Here is a 20,785-nt window from a genome sequence, read left to right as displayed (position 1 = left end):
CTGTGCTAGATTGGATCTAATGATCTCAGTGTTGGACTGAAGCGTTTCAGTCTTGTGCAGCGCAAATTGTTGTGGCCATGGAAGAAAGACAGGAAGGATCATGGTACTCTTAACTGTTTTGGTGAGTGGGATGTGATTGCATGATCCAGCTGCTTGCTTACCTGTATAACCAAGACATGTTAATGCACTGCAAGTGAAGACAGAAGCCATCCCTGCTCAGCTGATGCAGAGGAAGATTCTGGCATCAGATCTGGTGATGAATCGGAGTCTGAACACCCACTTGCTTGGGGACCTAAGGAAGAGAATCTGACCTCAGGAAAATTACCTTTCCTTCTCCCCAGATCCATCTGTGGCCAGTCTGTAATGCTTTAGGGAAGGCAACACTGAGGAAAGAGAAAACCTGTTTAGCCAGAAGTCTGTTAAGGAGGATATACCCTCCTAATCCTGCTGACGACTTCCTAAAGCATGATATTTGCCATTGTTTCAAAATTACCAGACTTGTGTGAACATGCTTGTTTTTCTCAGGGCCAAGATGTGTAAATGCCAGTTACCTCTGTTATATCTGTCAGCAGGATGAATCCCTTGTTGTAAAAGTAACTGTTCTGTTCTCACTACCAGTAGAAGTTTCAAGACAAATAGTGAGAGATTTTTAGAAATCATGGAAGATGCAGAAGTATCTTTATTGCTAGTCAAAGATACACCATTGTAATAAACCACAGAATAATTCCAAAATTAGATGCAAACAGTAAACAACATTGAAATGTCAAAAGACAGAACAGCCTTCCAGTGTGGGGAAGCAAATCCAAAACTTCCCTGAGGTACATACACGTTTTCCAGGGAGATTTCTCTCAAGAATCCTATCCTGAATTTCACATCATCCTCAATATGACTTTGAAATGGACTTGCAAATTGCAGACTTTTTTTTTAATCTCCCCCTTGGGTAGCATTACACTGCATGCACAAAGAAGAATACTATTTAAAATATGCCATCAAACGCCCACCGCTTCATTTCCAGCAGAGAACATTCCACTTTCAATACTTCAGTGAGAGGAAAATATAATCTTTTTTGTAGTCCTTTAAATACTGCATTTTTGTAAAGTTCTGTAAACGTAGCATAGTTACAGTTTAACAGCTACTTAACCAAGTATCATTCAGGCTCCTCTTTAGATGGCATGAAGCTACTGCATAATTTTCTGCAGTTTCTTTTTTTTTTTGGGCAATATTAAGACAGTCCAAATGCTTTTAGTGGCAGAGTTGCAATGAGGAGATGACTAGGCCAGCAATTGAAATTGGAAATACAATTGCAGTCATTTCAGACTAGCCTGTAAGTGGTTGCCAGATCTGGGGAAAGACACCATTTTCTGGGTTCTTCATGCCAAGAGAACTTCTTACTACAGCAGGGAACACGTAGGCCCCTCTCCTGAGTGATTTGATTCTCTCTGCTCACACCAGCTGCTTTTCTTCGTGCTTATGGAGTTAATATGTTAGTAGAAAATCAATGGTACCTTTAGAGTGAATAATCAGAAAACAAAGATATCTTGTTCTGACTTTTCTTTCTTCCCTTTTTTTGTTTGTTTTGCTGATTTTATTGTCAGCCTTGTCAAGGTGAGCTGTGCATGATGTGATTCTTTTGTCTTCTTTCTCTGATAGTGTGCCAACATGTGTTTTTCAGAGGCTTTGTGATGCCTTTTTGCTGCTGTTTCTGCTGTTTATATCAGAGGTTATTGCTTGCCTCTTCAGCTTTTCCTTTCTAGATTATGTGCAAATTAAGGGAAAAAAGAAATTATATTCTCAGTATTGCAGTTGGTCAGAAATTCTCCAGTAAGGTTTATTCCTGACAGAAAGCAATTTAATTTGGCCATTGGTGGAGGATGCTGTAGGGTGGAGGCTCTACAAGTCTCTACAATCCAAGGACTGAGGTTGCTTCTGCTTGGAGTCAAGCACCAAAAGCCATATTACACACAGGCCAAGGAAGCATTTTTTGCAAAATGCTGTGTTCTGCCACAGAAACATGCCAGCTTAGACTGGCAGGAGGTCAGCTGTAGCTCCAAAATGTTTGATTTGGTTAAGTAAATAACCCCTTGTTTCCTGGTAATACATTGCTTTTGTCAGATTTTTCTGCTGGAAATGAGGTAAGAATTGAAGCCTGGCCTGAGAATGGGGGGTGCCTGAGCACCTCTCCTTAATTAGGAGAACTTAAGTTGGCTTTTGGTTCAAACCATCCACTTTAATTGTATTTGCAAGTTCAACAGTATCTTTTAGAATAATTTTTGCTATTGTCCCTTAGAAAAAAATGGATCTTACTTGGGTTTTTTCAGTAACAAAAGTCTGTTAGATTACTTCATCTGATCTTTGCTTTCATTTTAAGCTTCCCTGTTCCCATATTTCCCCAAGGAAGACTCAGATCTGGGAATGACACCTTAGGTAGTCATCTCCAGTGCTACCATCAGGTGGATTGGATTGTATTTTCAGGCACGTTGGCACCCAGCTATGAGAACTGTGTTTTTGCAGCCCAGGTAAGTGGAAAAGTTTTACTGGTGGAAGGCCCCCCTTGAACCCAGTAGCAGTGTGTGTTTTATAGTAAAACTCACACAACTCTTAAGCAGAAGGGCTAGTTCAAACATGGTGACGCTTAACTGCCTTAAACCTTTGGGAGTGGAGTTCAGTACAAAGCCTCTTTCTAGCAACACCTGGGTTTTCTTCTGAAATTTCACAGAATCATGGAAGGAAATTCGGTATTCAAACAAACTGGGTACTGTGTTTATATTAAAGTGGTTTTAAAACAGCCCTCTTGGCTTCAGTGTTCCTTAGAGCCAGCTCGCCCTATCAACCTTTCAGTCTCCAGAGTAAGTGACTGCCTTAGAAGATCTTTCTTTGATGTCAAATAATGCTCAAGATGTTGAATATCCTTCATTTGTTCAGACTTTGTGTCTGGAACTCCCGAAACCTTTCACAGTGCTGTCCCTTTTTGTTCCCTAGGTTTTACAGTGTCAGATTTTTTCCATCAGAGTTTTTTCAGTTCCAGTAGAGATGTCCACCTGTTTGCTTCTCCAGTGAATGAGTTTTCTTTCAATTCTCATGTCAGCCTGTCACGAGCTTCATGCTCTGTGTCAATTCATTGCATTCTCCAGTCCATCTCAAAGGCTGGCTGCAAGTTGCAGCGCTGTCACTTTGCTTTGGAGAAAACACTGGAAAAGGGACAAGTACATGATTTGGAGATCATAAAACAGAAATTATGAGTGTAAAAGCCAATCACAAGCACTTTAGAAAGGCCTATCTGGTGGTTGTGCTGTGAGCAGCACCTCAATCATAAGTGATAGAGGTGCTTTTTTATTATCCCGTTAATTGGAAGGGCTGGGATGATCAGTGGCTGTGCTGAGCTCGTTCCCCCAGTGATACCTGGCTTGTGTGGGAGGTTGTGTCCATGATTTGACAATTTGATGCTGGTCAGCACAAAGGAGCAAGCCAGCCTTTATTGGATGGCTGAGCACAGAACTCTGTAAATATTTCACCACATACAGTGAATACAGAAGGAATAGTCTCTCCTTGCCATAGAATGAGTACACTGACAGCTATAGAAAGTAATTTGTGGCTGCTGGAGTTGTGCAGAGCTATACCTCCACTTTTTTGATGCTGTACATTGTGATTTTGCTGTGTAATTCGTAAAACTGCAGCATTTACCTCTGTTGTGGTCTTTGCCATGCAGGTACATCCAGGTGGGCAGCATCCATTCTGCCTGCTCCCATTGCTTTCCTGGTCTGCTCAGTTTCTCTTGGGCATACCAAGTCTGACAGGGAAAGAAATGAACCCCTTGTCTGCTCTAAGTATTCGTGGCTCCTCCTGGGTGATGGTCGCAGGGTTTATTTGGTTTGCGACAAAGCTTAGGAATATATTCAGTTTTCACATCTCCTGGTCCTCCCTGCTCTGTCCAAATTATGCCAAATACTAAAGGAGAGGCAAAAATAATGAATTCTGGAGTTAAACATCTGTGGACTTGACCTGCTGGAAGTTCTGCAGCTCTGTCTGCCTCACACAGAGGAAAGTTCTGGTAGCAAACTTCAGGCAAGGAACAAAATAGTTCTGCTCTTTAAATGCCATTATAAAACCCTACGATTTCTGTGACTGGGTGGGGTGTCACGCTGGCAACACATTTATCATTGTAAATGTTATGTCTGAAAGGCTTTGAAATGCTTTAAGAACGTGTGATTTTGGGCACATAAGCAGATCACTTTTATTATAACCTTCATGTTACACTCAATAGGGTTGGTCAGGTGATGTTTTTCCCTGTTCATTTAAGTGGTTTCTTACAGAGGCCTTTGAGTTCCAGAATAACGTTCTCTGCAACCCTGATAATTACTTTATTATTAACTGGAAGGCCAGACTCCCTTGTCTACCTCCCCTTTTAGAAGTGAATCATGTTCTGATATTAAAATGACCCTAAGCTGAGATCTCAAATTTCCTTTCCAGCTGGACTAATGGGGCTTGTAGGAGGGAAGCCAAACTTCCATGACTGCTAATTATCCTCGGATTGGATTAATAAAGGAAAATTACTTAACTACCCATCCAAAGATGGAGAGTTAGCTGTACCTTTGAAAAGACTTGTCAGCTGCTAACAAGGGAGTTGAACTGGATTTGCCCTTTTTAAAGATACCTTGGGTATATCCACTGAGAACTGTATGCAGAAGGATTCACCCTTGTGTGAACTGTCTGCTGGAAGGGCTCAGCAAAATCTTGGCTGATAAGTTGACTACCTCAGTGGGTGTCTCTGGAGCTAAACCAAGGACTGTGTTTCCATCTGTGAGCCTAACCCATAACCTGTGGAGGTCATTGGGGGTTTATCAGTAATTTTTAAGGGGTTTATCTTCAGAACAGGAAGGTGAGCTGGCTGAACTTCTGTCTTGCAATTCTTTAAGCAATAGAGTAGGAGTCCAGTGCTGTGGGGTTGGAATTGTTTCTGGCCATAAAAAACCCCACAATTCTCCTGCAGTGCTGAAGGACCACTCTCCATGATGGTGCTCCTGTGAGGGAATTGTATTTAATTGTTTTAAATTATTGGAGCAGGCCAAAGAATTGTGTCCACCCTCTCAAGTGACTTAGTGCTCACTATTCTTCACAGAATTTGAGGAGCCAATGTCCATGTCACTTAGAAAGGCAAAGAACTGTCTTTATATCCTAGGCATCTAACAGATGCTTAGTTTTACTATTAGCATAGCTGAGCTACTTTATAAAACCTCCCCAGCCTGCATCTTCTGTCTGACACTTCGTTGATAGTGTTGTTTATACGAAAAACCTGCAGCCCTTTTATTTTTAACTCCTGTGTTAATGATGGGGATGCTTAGGGAGAAATTCCCCCTGCTTTTTCGCCTTTGCTGTGAAAAAATAATAAATGCTTGTCAGCCTAACAAGATTTAAAGTGCCTCCCCTGCTCTGCAACATTTAATTCCTGAGGTGTCTTTGTAACTGCACTTTGTTGGGCTGAACAGAATTTCTCAAATATTTTCCATCTGATCATTTTGTGATAAGTGTAGTCTGACCTTTCGGACTTATTTTTGGCTCAAGGCATTGTTTTTTCAGTCACTGTCTGCTTCCTTTCTCTCCTAACTAGGAGCTGAATAGACCTGGAGGATGCTGGTGGTGCTTTGAGGTGGGTATACCTGAACCTCTCACTGCAGAGAGCTAACAAAAGAAAATGAGAATGGCTCTTTGAATTCAAAAAGCTTTATTAGAATGTCAGCTAGAATACTTAATTATCTTAATTAGAATTCAAAGCGATGAAGAGCATTCTTAAATATTTAAGCGCTCTCTGCCCTTGTCCATTAAGTCTCTTCCTGTGCAGATCTTTTCTTTCAATTCTTAAGTCAACCCAGCCATGTTTTTGGGGGTTATTGCAAGCTCTGAGCTGCCCCTCTTATCCACCAAGTGTTGTCCCCATGGGATGTTCACTCCCTGCCCCTCTCAGCAGGTTTTTAATCTCTGATGAGTCTTTCATTGCCAAGTTTCTGCTCTTGGCCCCTTCTGCTGCCAGCCCACCCTCTGCCTGTGGAGCTCTGTCCTGTGCAGGCTTGGGCACAGCCAGGCCAGGAACCTTCACCCTCTGCTGACTGAGCCCTGCCCACCCCAGTTTTTCTCTCCTTGACCATGGGAACTGAGAAACCATCTGGCACAGAACCACAGCAAAGGCTGGGGCAGATTTGGATGGGTCTTGCCTGGTACCTGCCCAGCCTTCCCTGCTTCTTGCTTGCAGCTGGAGAGTTCCTTCTATCCTGGGGAAGAAATCCTTCCACAGCAGATCAGCCCTACAAGACTGTAAATACGGAGTGCACAAGCCCACTGAGCTCAGCAGAACTGGGATGTTTATATGTGAGAGAATTTTCCATAAGCAAAGTGAAAAACCCATCAGTCTTTGCATGTTTGGTGCCTGATATTAAAAATTTTGGGCAGGTCTTCATAACTGTTACTGATACATTTCATGCTGGGTTGGCACTGTACAAACAGCTCTTCCTGTGTCTGATTTCCATTTTTCTTTTAAATTACATTTCTTTAATCTTTAATTTCATTCAGAGGTTTGTTTTCTTTGTTGCATACACACATGTGGGATGATGCTTTTATGTCTTCTCAGAAGTACTGAACTAAGTTGGTTCTCTCTGAGTTTCTGTGTAGGATACCAAATATTTTCCTCTCTTCAATATAGATGAACCTGTTGCTCTGCAATACATTTATTAATTCACAATGAAAACCTATTTTTTTATTATTGTTTTTATGGGAGTCTTTTCTGTAAAGATGTTGTTTAAAAGTATGTATTTGAAATGAGGCTTTTATTGTAGCTGCTCCAAGAGGACCCTCATAGCCTTGACATCTGAAGTCTTCCAGAAGCAGCTAAGTGGGCTGTGTTTGAAGTGGCAGCATAATGCAAAGATGTAGCAGGAGGGAAGTGTATTGTACTAATTCTAACAAACTTCAAGGAACTTATTATATCTATGAAAGTTATTCATATCTCTGGTTCAGAGGTCTCAGATATAAAGGAGCACTGAAATCAAGGACAAAGATGCCAACAAAAGCTTGTGGAAGATGGAGGACCCAGACCTATGAAAGTGAGACAACTTCTCTTGGGATTCTTTCAGAGAAATAACAATAATAACAATAATAAAAAGCCACTCAGCAACATCTCTGAACACAAAGGCTGAACAAGTCTCTGTCCTGTGAGACTGAAAGGATTATTTAATAGGTAATTAAACATTGTCAAGGACAGTTGTCATATGAGGTAGAATCTGTGTTTGTGGCTTTGGTTGCTGGCTCAGGTCATCACTTGTCCCTAGACAGGCAGGATCAGGCTGTGAATGCCCATTATATATAGAGAGACATTATTGACCTGCCTTGCCTGTGAGTTTGGGGTTTTTTAGCAGTATTTGATGTGGGTTTTATGAGTGACAGAAACTTTCAAGAATACATCTATTATTTGACTGTAAAAATGGGAACAAATAAAGGGAGCTTAGCCATCTTCCTGTTCTCTCCTTCTAGATTAATCTTAAAACTTAGAGCTGAAGAGCCTAAATATTGTCTAGAAGAATAAATTTCCAGTGTAGAGTGGATTTACAAAGGCACTGACTTCCAAAGAGCATTTGCTGTCTTGTCTCTGCAAACTATTGAAAATTTAACTGATGCTGTTTGATTGGTCACTATGCTACATATCACAGGTCTTTACAGGTTTTTAAATTATTTTTTAATGCCATATTCAAATACTTTGGCTCAATAAGTGTGTTAATATGAAGCACCCATGAAACTAAGCTTTTGTTCCCAAGCAAAGATCAGTGGAATCGAGACCTCTATGACAGACAAGAATTTGTAATGCTTTGGCTTCCAATTCTTTGTTGAAGTCTTCTTGGTTCCCAGAAGGATTTCTTTGTGTTTAGCTATGCTTGAATCAATTTGCCTGTATTGTGATCTTTCAAAAAAAACCCAAATCCAAAAGCCAAAGCAACAACAAAAAAACCCCATCCCCAAACCCAGCTTCTTTTGTAAAACTAATTTCTGATCATGTACTGCTCTCCCATCTGTTTGTCATCTACAGAAATTTTCACATGAGCATCTAGAACATAGATAAAATATTAAATAATATTGAGCTAAGAGTTAGTCCCTGGGGAAATCTGCTGGGAAAAGCCCCAACAATTCCTATCTCCCCCTAATGTGATTACATGAAGTTGCCTTTTGATATCAGTGTTTACAATTTTAACATTAATGTCCAACAATAAAGCTGTACCTGACACTTGGGATTTCTTTGTTTCAAGTTGCCTTCTTTATTATGCTGAATTCTTGAAGTTTATAAAGTTTTCATTGAATTTTGTACTCTCCATTATTATTTGTCTGTATTTTCAACCCGACTGAAACTCTTTGCCATTTCCTGCTCTGCTTTTAATCTTTTTTATTTTTACTGAAGTATTTGTACTTTTAACTATATGGATTTTTTGCAGATCACAACTTTTCATATGTCTGCTGGGTTTGGTTTTTTTTTTTTTTTTTTTTTGCTGTCAGGTGAAAGACCTTTATTTTTTTCCCCAGAAACTCTGTATTCTGTTAGGTAGCCACAGGCTATGTCCACAGTGCTGGCTCATGATAGATTAACTTTCCTTTCTCTACATCATACAGTGATTTTTGTAGAGTAGTTCCCTCTGTTGTCTCATCATATCTGGTTGTGTGCTCAGATGTCAGTGTTTTACTGATTATAACCCTGAGTATTCAAAGACCTCGGAGTCTGAGCCAGAATGTCCTGGAGGACTGAGCCATGGGGTGGGCACTTGCCCCTGAGGAGCTGAATTAAAACCTCATCATGATTTTGAGAGGAAAACAGCATTAAATACATTTCCTGTGCACCTGGGTAGAAGGTGTCTTTTCTGGCTCGTAGAGATATATAGAGATGTTATAGATGAGATACATGAAAAAAATTATCTATTTCTTTACCTATTACAGGTGTAAATATTTTAAAGACAATAGTCAGGTGTATGGCTCAGCTAGCATTTGTCTGGAAGGAGTGTCTTGCATACCATTTTGCATAATAATTATTTACACCCTCCTCCAGAGCTGGGAATGCACCTGCACTTGCCATTTGAGTGCACAGACAGTGCTAACAATAGTTGTGCCAGGAAGCTTTTCCTACCCTCATCATATTGCCAAAGGATTTATTATCCTTTACAGCCAATACTTCATGGACTTGTGTTATGAATGTTTGTTGTTTAGAATTTGTCACTGAGGAAAGGCCAATTCCAGACGTGACACTCTGGATTTGTGATGTCGTGCAAAGCTCAAGTTATTTTTCATAATTATTAATATTGCTTTGGTGACAGTCCAAAGGGGAGTTGTATCTGCTCATCTCCAGATGACCCTGTGGAGAATGAGCAACATTCGTAATGATTTTGGTCAGTGGCTTCTTAGCTGCTCTAAGTAATTTCAGAGCCCAGCCAAGGGATTTACCTTTCCATAAACAGATCCCACCCGCAGAAACTGTCTGAGCATGAGGGATCTGGAAGGACTGGCTGTTCCATCAGTGTGTCCAGAGTTTCCAGCACAGGAATCAGTACAGCCTGTCTGTAAACTGGGAAGACACCCCGGGTGGTGACATATAAAAAGGATGCAGAGCATTCCCTTTCTTTCAGAACATCTCTCTCTCCTGCTGGCATTGGGTGATGCATTATAAAGAGGTTGTGGGGTTTGGGTCAGAAGTTTTTCTGAAATATTATTGAATATATTTCACTGGATGAATTCAAATCAAAACAAGAGCTCAAAAAAACAACTGAAAAAGAACAAACCAGATGCTTTTCTCTTTTTTTTTTTTATATGAACTTTTAAAATTTCTTTTGTTCTGAGTCACTGAAAGCTTTGGATTTGCTATTTTTTGGGCAAGGGAGGGTCAGAGGACATGGACACAGACACACAGCTGGAGGATTTTAATTTTTAACACTAACCTTAAATATTACCAAGTTCAATAAAACCTTTTCAGTGGGGATTGCAGAATTTAAATGGGGCTTGTAGACCTGCAGCTGAGCAGGCTTCACCTTTGCTGATGGAAACAGCTGTGGTTTGCTCCTGCTCCTAAATGAGCTCTGAAAAGTAAATATTTCCATGGGGCAATAAAAAAAAAAGGTTTCTTGAGGGGGGAGAGAAATTGTCTAGATGCTCTTTTAGGAAGACTGGGTGATGTTTTAGCTACTGGGATACAAAAGCTTTAGGATCAGATAGCACCCACCTCTGGAGAGCAGACTGTGTTTGCCTGACTTGACCTCTGCACACACATCACCTGCTGACCATTGCACTTCTTTGGAAGTACCTGACAGACAGCCCCATTCCCAGAGGCCCTGAAGACTGGAGCAGATGGAGAATCTGTGGCATTTGTGGCATAAGAAGAAAAGCAGGTGTTGCTGCAGGCCTTACAGTGGGAAACATACCTGGAGTACTCCAGTATCCCAGGGAAACCCTGTATAAATTAATGGGAGGTTGGAGAATACCATGTGGGTGAGGAAGAATTGTTTGCTTTGGAGGTTACAGAACATTTAAAGCTTCCTCCTACCCCAAGCTCCTGGCATTTGTTGTCTTGCAGGAGAAAGTCCTGGGAAGAATATGCTTTAATACTGCCAAGGTAGGGTGATGCCTTTTCCTGGTCTTAAAATCAAGAGTCATACACGGTTAGAAGGGGAAAAGGGATTTTACCTTGGTATTTATTTTAAGAATCCTTAGGTGTACATGTCCAGGTTATATGCATCGAAATGCACCCCGCTGAATATGCCCCCAAAGATTGGGTATAACATTATAGGTTTTCCTAATTAGCATATCTATCCAAGATTCCCCAATGAGAGGCTCAAGTGAGCCCCCCCTCCCCAAGGAACCTTCCCCTGGATGGTTCTATCTTGGTTTACAGAATGTGTTCTGGAGAGGACCTTGGGCTCTGGGGCACACTGATCCCCGGCTACGAAGCTTCTAAAATGTTGAGTCTCTCAGCTTGACAAACAAGTCCAAGAATGTAGGCAAAAAGCACTAGGAATACAGAAGTTGTACAAGGGTATAACAGGGATATAAAAGAAAAGGCAAAAGATCTTCATGGCATCAAGGGGAAGACACCTGGACGGTTTCTTCAGGCTCCGTCCCTGAGGACAAGCCACAGAGTCAGGACAGCGATGTGAGTCCTCTCCTGTGCCAGCAGAATGATGGAGGAGGAGGAAAAAGGCTGTTCTGGCTTGCCAGTGGGGAGGAGGAGTAGGAGTATTTGCAGTGTGTGTGCTTAGGCATGCAGCAAACCTGGAGTGGCTCAGTGGAGCTGTGTTGGGAGCCACAGGCTGGTCCCAAGGCAGGCTGCTTTGGGAAAACATCTTCCCTGCAAGCACAACCACTCCACCAGGAGCTGGAGGAAAGCTGGAGGACATGCAGCAGTCAAACCACCTGCCCAACAAACAGAAGGAAGAATCTGGCACTGGATATGATGGACAGCCCAGGAAAGGGAGAACCTGTGATTCCCCTGACCCATTTGATCTTCAGATCTTTGAGAGGATTTTCCTTTGAAGACATTCACCCTAATGTTTATATTTGCTGTCACCTCATGTTTCTGCTTATGATTATTCACAGCAGCTCAAGGGTGACTCCAGCGAGACCCCTGGGTCCATGGTCACTTCCCTCAGGAGGTGTTCCTGCTCTTGGAGGCAGCTTTATGGTTCTTGGGGAGCTCAGCTATCTCCTCTAGAGCAGCTCACTGGGGGCCCAGGTGCTTTCTGCTCCTGCTCTGTCAGCAGGGATTTGAGGAGATGGGTTTTTTCCCTGGTGAAATAGATTGACTATGTTTGACATTTAAATTGTCATCCAGAATTAACTTGCCACTGAGATAACAGGAGGACAGAGCAGCTTTCTCTTCCAGCTATTCCTCCTTTCCTAGATTTTCCTCCAGAGATTTCAGTCTCTCCTCTGTATCCTTCTCCCTCTCCAACTTTGCATCAAGCCAGACCAAAAGAGCAGCAATTCCTATATGAACATTCAATTAGTCCCATATTTAAATCTTGTCACTGTGACCTAGTGAATTATGCAAGGGGCTGCATACCAGAAATCAATTGAGCTCTAATTCCCAGCCCTGGCACCAGATCTCTCAGCATATTGCTATAGGCAAGTTATTTCAGCACATTTTCTCTCTCCATTTCTTCCCTATAAATTGCACATGCTAACATTAGGTGATGCAGTGGCACCATAGATGTGCTGAGATATTTGGGTAGAGGAATTACAGCAGCACATCCCACTCTTACATTGTGTGCCCAGGTCTTTGAATCAGATGTTTATTTCAAAATGCATCCATAGCAAAACATTTGCCAAACACAGGATGATTCAGGCTTTGTCTAACTTCTATTAAAGATAGAAGGTCTGGGGAAAATCTTTCGAATTATCACATGAAAGACAGTTTAAGATGAAGAGAAGGTTACAAGAGAGTAAAATGCACAGTATTTTCTATCCCAAAATGCTAAGTTATCACTTACATGCAGTCCGGCACGATGGCAATTCAGAACCACAGGGGTCCTTATCTCCCATGGCTCATGCAGAAATTACTGCATATGTTGTCATCAAGAACAGACTGATTCCAGTGTGAGAGGATGCATCAGCAGGAAGGGTGGCATCACATGCAGGGCCTTAGGATTTTTGTGAAGTTTTTTTCCCCCTTGATTGAAATGTTTTTAAGAATGGCTTTGTAAAAAGCCAGCGCCAAGTCTACAGTGCTCTTCAGCGATGAATTCGTAATGCAAAGGAAATTTAAGTATGATAGAGAAAGAAAAGGTATGATAGCAGTTTACAAGCCTTTCATGTTGGTTTTGTAGAAACATTACTGGAGTACTTTGTCTCCTATTGCTCCTCTTGCTACCAACCTGGTTCTTCCCATCACACTGCACTCACAAGTTAATCGCTGCACTTTGGAGTTGTTATCCACTAATGGAGGAACACAAGTGATATGTGGCAGAAACTTAAATGTTATTTATATAAAAAAGTACTGGAAAAAAATCTGCTTGTGATCAGTGTTTCCTGAATGGTTTAAAATGTCATCTGAGACAAAGTTCTGTTCAGCTGTTCTCCAGTGTGGTATTTTTGTGGTGCAGCATTTGTAAGGCGTGGGAGAGCCAAAATGTGAACTCATGAGAGGCAAAGTCTTTAAGCTGCTTAGGTGGCTGTATGAAGTGTCTTGAAAAAAACACAGGGCAAGGAGGGAAGAATAAATCATGTGGTTTAAATGTCCTTAATTTTAATTAAAGATGGTAGCAGTGAAATTGGAAATGTATTTAGCCTGATAACTTCCCTTTAAAGAAGCATCCTTGGTGTGGCGTCCGGGGATCGAAGTTCACTGTCCACATTGCTGAAACCTCTTTGTGTCACACAGACCTTGTCTGAAATCAGCAGTTTATTCTTGGCTTCTACAGCTTTTGGCCTCTTTATGCCATCTTAATGCTACCTTGGTGAAGTCAAGCTGTTTGCACATCCTTTTCCTCCAGCCCTTAGTGGAAACTTTCATATGAATGTAAAATCGTTTGCTGTGAGGTGATTCATTGGTAGGATATGTAATGCTCTCATTGGTCTCTGAATGTTTCGGCCAACTGATAAATAATCAAGAACCTTGAATGTTCCTTTCTGTCTGTCTGCTCCTCAGAGTGCTTTGTTTGACCCTCAGTAATTTATGGTGAGTGCATTAAAGCCAATCACTGTAATGTCACAGACATGAATTACCACAGTATATTCTGTCATTTGGTGGCTTTTTCAATGCCAGATGACAGACTTATCCCAGTGCAGGGTGTGTTTGGGCTTGTTGTTGTTGTTGTTTTGATCCTCTGCATTTTTAAGTGTCCTGATTAAATAGTGAGATTGAACAAAAAATCAAAGTTTTAAATGTTCTTCCAAAATCCAAGTGCCATTCACAATGAGGGCTTTTTGGGTTATTGCTGGGTGGCTATAGCCCCTTTTTCATTTCCAACCTTGTAATCTTAAATCCAAACATTTTGACCTTGATACCTTTGTTACTGTTTTCTGATTGCCCAGGTGAATGCAATGTATGTCTGTGGAGCCAGGTCCTTGAGGGATAGTTCTGCAAATGGTGATTTTCTCCTGGAAGGTCAGTCACAGAGTCTCAGCCTAGGTTGGCCTCTCCTCCTTTTGCCTCCTGGCAGTGCTTGCATGCCAAATGATTGCACTCTTGAACCATGAACTCCAAGGCCTGTGCTCCCACTGCTGCTTGGCAGGAAGAAGTGATTTTCTGTATGGAATTAAAGAGCCTCCTCTCTTCCTCTGATTTAAAAAATCATTTTAAAAAGACTTTTCCACCCCACATCTTCTGAGGTTAGTGCTACACCCTGCAAGGCTGGCAGCCTCTGAAAACAATTAGAAAGAGACCCTTGAAGGCAGGATCTGGACAATCTTGCAAGAGACATACTTTTAATCTCATAGAAAGTCTTGGCACACTGGGTGAAAACAGGCTTTGTTCCTGGGATGAGAAATGATTAAAGCCAAATTCTATCTTGCAGCGATTATGGAACAGGCTAAAGTACAACGCAAGGCATGGCTAAATTGGTTGTCTTAATCCATGGTCTATTAGACTCTAAAATATCTCTCTGAATGGGGGAAGGAGAAATCATCCTTTTGGGTGTCATCTGCACACGTCATGAGCACCCTGACCTGACTTTTATCCCCAGGATTCTCTTTTTCCTCCGTCTTGACTTTGGCCCACTGCCCTTCCTGGCATCTGTGGCTGTCCAGCACCTGCTCCTGCCTCCACACACACAAACACACTTTTCACTGCCCACTCGCTTCTCTTGTGCAGCCTCTCCCTTTGCAGGCAGATGGCTTTGGGCAGGACATCCCACCCTCCTGTCTCCCCACGGGATGCTGCCTTATAATCTGGCTACACACCTACACGCTGCTGCCTCTTTTGGCAACCTTTCACAAAGCTCTTCAAGGACAAAAACCCCAAAATACAAGAGATAATCCTAAACAGGGAAGTCCCCCTTCCTCTCATTTAATCTCATCCTCACTACACATCAGAGCGAATACAAACCATTGTGCAGTAATTTTAACCTCTGCTCAGTTTCTGCCAAGCCTCATTGGTTTGAGCTGGCCAGCCCCCAGAGAGGGGGCACTGTGAAGAGCAGGAGGTTTCACACAGGGATCACATTTTATTTCTGAAGCAGCAAATCATGTTGCTCCTGGTTTTCATCAGTATCATTAGCCAAAACTATGGAATTTTGCAAAGCTGACTCAGGAGAGAAAGCACTGAAGATTGCTGGCACAGTATGTATTTACATATTAAGTGTACAGGGTCAGTTCCTAGGTGCCCAAGCAGAACCAAACACAAGAAATGTTCCTGATTAAAACTCCAGACCTCTCTTGTCAGCACTGCAACCCCAACCTCATACACTAGGTTCCTTTCCACACCTGAGAGTTGAGTGATGAAGGATTTGGGCTCCCTTAGCTGCCAGGCTCAGGTTTTATCCACCTCATCCTGCAAAAATACTTCCTAGACACCCAGAAAACACCTTCATCTGCTGTTCTTCATCCTCAAGAAGACTCAAACATGCCTTGGTTTCAGGTGAGGATATGCCTTTGTGTTGGCTGCAGGTTTGTTTGGACATCAGTAATGAGCGCATGCAAATCTGGGCAGTGCGGGGCATTTAATGTGCTTTATAAAACCATAAATCACTTAAGATGGGAACAAGGGAGCTGTTTTTCTAGCAGAGGACTTGACTGGCCCTTCTAAGTGGTAGTCTGTGCTTGCAGTCTGTCGTTCAGCCCAAAGCCATCTCCGCTTCACTCTGTAGACGTGGAGGTGAAATAAGGAGCAGAGGTACCAAAGGGCATTTGATCTGATGCAAGTCTATGTCCAAATTTTGAATGTGTTGGGTGGTTTTTTTTTGTGGTTGTTGGAGTTTTTGTTTTGTTTTCATTTTTGTTTGTGGTTTGTTTTGGTTTTGTTTTTTCTTAAGACAAGCCCACATACAGATCTTGGTCACTGAGATCTGTAGCAGTAACTACATGGGGACAAGCACGATGCAGAGCTTTGCTGTTGTGGCTGTACCAGTTTAATGTGGTCTGATACCCTGATTCAGGAGCTGTGGTGTTTAGAAGTCACTTGGCAATCAGTGGGTTAGTTTTCATCATCTTTGTGCCCGACAAGGGTGTGAGTGAGGAGGAGATGTGACAATGAGATAAGAAGAAGCTTTTAATTCATTTCATAGGTGACCTAAACTCAGCCCCTGTGGCCATCATGTCAATCCCACAGTCTTGTCTGCTAGATTACTGATGTAAGTAATGGTGACACATGTATTTATCGAATGTCCTTCTCTGTGGCTTCAGGAAGGACATCTCAGGGGGAGAAAAAAGTTACTTGTAGATTTAGTGATACTTGTCATCAGTTCTGTTTTCCATGAGCTGTGGTTTATCCTAGCACTGGGAGAGCATCTGATAGCACATGCCACAGAAATACAACGTATTTATTCTGTGAGGATCAGACATCTCTTCTGCTGCTGAGGTAGCAAATGTGCAGAATTGCTACATGCCTTACTGAAAATAATGAAAAATGTAGACATGGTGCCTGTACAGAGATTGGAAATCCCAAGCCTTTGTGCAGGGTCAGAGCTTTTATCAGGGCTGCACAATCGTGCTCACGCTCTCTCTCTCCAGCTTTAGATTTCCTCCCGTGCTGCAGCAGTTTTGGGAGGGGAGGTGATGTGTCCCATCTCCTGCTCTGAAAGAGGTGTCTGAGCTCCTGGGTCATGACAGAAAATCTGTGCAAAGCATCCTCCCCCGTGCTTCATACCTAAGGAAAAGCTGAGATTGATCAGGGAACTTAAGCACAGAAAGACCTAATTTGCAGATCCCAACAGGCATGTACATGACATAGATGCAAACCTGTGCAGTCCTGCTGAGATGACAACATTTCTGAGTGCAGCAGCAAAACTCCAGATAGCTGGGTAATTACAGTGGCAAAAATTATGTGTTTGTGGCCCTTTAGGAGCCTCAGGTGATAAATGTTCTGTGGATTGCACTCCCACATTTGAGTGCCCACACTTTGTCCAGGCATCCTGCGGTTCCTCGTGCTGTCAGTGACACCTTGGGCATGGTGTGTGCAGGCTGCTTTAGTTCTGAATTAACTTCTCCAAAGTAATCCCAGTTTTCCTGTCTCCTTTCCATAGGTCGGCCCAAGCTCAGCAGTGACTCAGCAGCACACCTGCCCTCACACACGTGACTGAACATCTCCTGCTGTTTCATCTCCAGCACTGCTACTTCCTAAAGTTAGAAGCAAATAAAAGTCATGCTTCACGAAAAATAAACCTTTATAATTTAGGTCTCTAGCACCACCTGGTCTTCCATCCTCTCCCCTAACCTCTTCCTGGATAACATTTCCCATGCTGATTGTATTAGTGTAGCATGGAGTGAAGTACAGTCAAAGGCTAATCTGTTCGTGATTGAATATTAGATTCCTCATTTCAAGAGGCTCTTACAAACAGCTTTTTTGTCAGACTGATGGAAGATGGCAAGGATGGAACAGGACTTGAGGGAAAAGTACATGTCTCTTCCCAAGGGTTTTATTCTCTTTTCCTTCATAGCTTTTACATTATGGCAAATAGTATAATTTAGAGTTGTAATTTCAAGAAAGATGTTCATTACTGAGAAGGCAGCTTGACCAAATCTTCCTCAGAAGGCACTTAATTGACAGTGTTTAGGACTGACAACACACCTGAGGTGGGCTGCCAGCAATTCATCCTTGAAGCAAAAGAAAAAGGAACAGAAGGACAAAATGGACAAAAAAAAAAAACAACCAAACCTGGAGGTGCAGGACCTAAAATGGAGTAAACATGCAACTGAATAATACTGATCCTCTGCTTCCTGAACCATCTTTGGAAGTGCATAAAATTACATATTAAAATCCATTAATTGCTAATTTTTGCAGGGTGAAAATCAAGGACAAACACTGCTTCTCCCCAGGCAAAGCCAGTCCTTTACCCCTTATGCAGAAGGTGGGATCTTTCCAAGGGACTGGTCCTTCCCATTCCTATCTTAAAACAACCCTCTGCTTTTTTTTCTTTTAATCACTTTTAATAGCTCTACGAATTTCTCTCCTCTTCCTACTCCCAAAAGAAAATGTTTGCATGCAGGGTAGAAAGGGTGGTGTCCAGAAGGGATCTGGCAGTTAAAGTTACACTGATTCAAGTAAATATAACAACACATAATACCTTTCTCCAACCACCACCCAGTTCTGGAAGGTCTGACTCTGATTATGTCTCTCCTTGCACTTTGTGAATCCTCTATATCTACATGTTTGCTGCTGCTCAGCTTCAGCAGTTGTGCTTTTTATGTTAGATAAAAGCAGAAAAAGATACACTCTGAATCCTGGTTATTTTTGTTTATCATGGGAGGGAGGATTAAAGATAAAGGTTCAGAACTGCCCTCTCCCAGAAAAGTAACTTGGTTTTGCTTGTGCTGCTGTCTAGAAAATAATGTGGGACTTGGGATGTTCATGGGAATATTGGGCCAAACAGTCGGCAGAGCAAAGGGTCTCTGCTTTGTCACCTCACAGTTAAAGCTCTTGCTGTGGATTTGGCAGGTGAAGGGGGGAGGGACCAGAACGTCTTCTGTTGTTTGTGTGCCACTTGTGTTTGTGTTTAACATAGGTTTTAACACTGACATCCAGGAGAAAAGGAGGTTTCTGTCCAAAGGCCCTGAGGAGATGGAGCTGCTTCCCTGCAAGCCTGGGTGAGGAGCCTCCAGGAGAGGTGAGCTCGCAGATGTGTCCCAGTGTGCAGCATCCTCTGTGAGCTTGCACTGACCTGCCTTTCTGCTCTGTGTGTGTGGTTTTTTGTGGGGGTGCCCTGATCCCTCCCTGTCAGCTGGAGGCAAGGCAGCTTCTGGATTTGCTCCCTGCAGTACAAAAGTCTCAAAACAAAACACGATGTCACCTAATTGTGAGAGCTGAAATTATTTATGGACCTGGCCTTTGGAGTCAGAGCTCAAACTTCTTTAATTACCTTTGGGGATCTGTGGACAGGATACCATGGTGATGAGAATAATATTTGGAATTCAAGTCTTGTCTAGTGTGCTTTAGCAGCTGGAATGGGCAAGCAGCTGATTATGACCATAACAGAAATAATGCCAAAACCCTGCATGCACAGAGTTTGGAGCATTGGCTTTTTAACCAGATGCATAAAACTCTGGTTATCTTTCTTAAGCTCTTCTGGAAACAAAATTTGGAAGGAAAGCTCCTGTTCAATATTCAATGTCCCTATGTAATGTAAATCTTTACCTATAAAGCTCTTCACCAAAGGAGGAAAGACTAGAATGTAAATTGTTGTCCTGATACTGCTATCTGGAGCATTAATATACATCCACTAAAACCCAAAAACTGAGCATGCAAATTATTCCCACTACAGATCCATACCAGCATTGCTGAAATTAGTCTGAATCTACCATTGCTTGATTCAAACTTTGTAAAATCTCTGGGGACAACTTAAATGTTTAAGGTGATTTGTTTCTCCAGGGAAGCCATCCAGATTCATTAGCAGACCATGGCAATTGTCAGAACTGATGATATCTGGAGGCAGTTGCTGTGTTCCCACTCACCTCTAAGGATCCACTGAGGCACAGCTACACAGGACTCTCCATAGGATGATGTAAGACTTGGAACCACAGACAGCCCACATTCAGCCAGATCATAGCAAAAATCTATCAGTCCCAGCCACGTGGGATTCATCTGAGCAAACAAACTGGTTGTCTAGTCTTGCTTTGGCACCACGGGGAAATTGGCACATTCAAGGCATGATTCATCTTGCCCTAAAGCTGATATCTAAAATAAGTCAGCTGAGCACGCTGTAAAAGTGCCTGTTTCCCTTCATGGTTACAAAGGATGGGAGGCTCAGTGAGGCACAGATGTCTCCAGTGTGGATGTTTTGAATTAGGCAAGATGAATCCTGTCTTATGCTGTATTTTTAAAAAATGCCTTGTGTGACGGATGCTCAGGTCTCAAATTGGAAGTACAAGTTCAGTTAAAAGGTACAGTGTCCTCTAGGGCCCTCGAAGAAATGCCTTTGCTCTGAGTTCAACCCTGACCCAAAGCCCTGATATATCTTTTCCCACTATTTAGTGACTATAACTTGACAGACAGTTCACTGTTTAGTCCTCTCTATCACTTTCCTTTAGCAGCTGAATTCAAAGATTTAATGGACATCTTTGGAGTTTACTCACATAACTCTAAAATTGTTTGGACCAGGTAGCACAGACATTTCCCCCTTCTTCCACAAAGAGTTCTAGGACTTGTAACAATGAAAACATGACTTTGCCCCAGGTTGCTGTTTTCTTCCTTTTATTTTTTCCTTTGTCTTGTATCATCCATAACACTGTGATTGTGCCACAGCTCAGAGGAGAAGTTTTTTTGAGTAGTTTGGAACATCTTGAACTTTGATTTCTAATCAATTTGCACTAACAGCTATGGAAACCAGTATAACAAGCCAGGCCTTTTCTGTCTCTTTCTCTTTCTTACATTTGGAAAAATAAATCTGAGCAGCAATGTGAGCCTTGTATAATTACTCTTCCATTTGTATTTCTAGACTTGTCAATCTGGCAAGCGTCACAGAGCAGGATTAAAAGCTTTCTCCTTCTCTCTCAATCAGAGATTTCATTTGCTTCCATGTTTTACAGTAAATATAATCAGTTCAGCAGGAGATGGTTTTGTTCTCTTCAGTGATGTCTTCCTTGTCGAGGGAATTCTTATTAGCAGCCCAGCTGGGAAGTCAGT

Source organism: Aphelocoma coerulescens, chromosome 1A (genome assembly GCF_041296385.1).
Source record: "Aphelocoma coerulescens isolate FSJ_1873_10779 chromosome 1A, UR_Acoe_1.0, whole genome shotgun sequence".
NCBI lineage: Eukaryota > Metazoa > Chordata > Aves > Passeriformes > Corvidae > Aphelocoma > Aphelocoma coerulescens.
The sequence above is the reverse complement of the archived record's forward strand: the minus strand, read 5'-3'. Positions refer to the sequence as shown.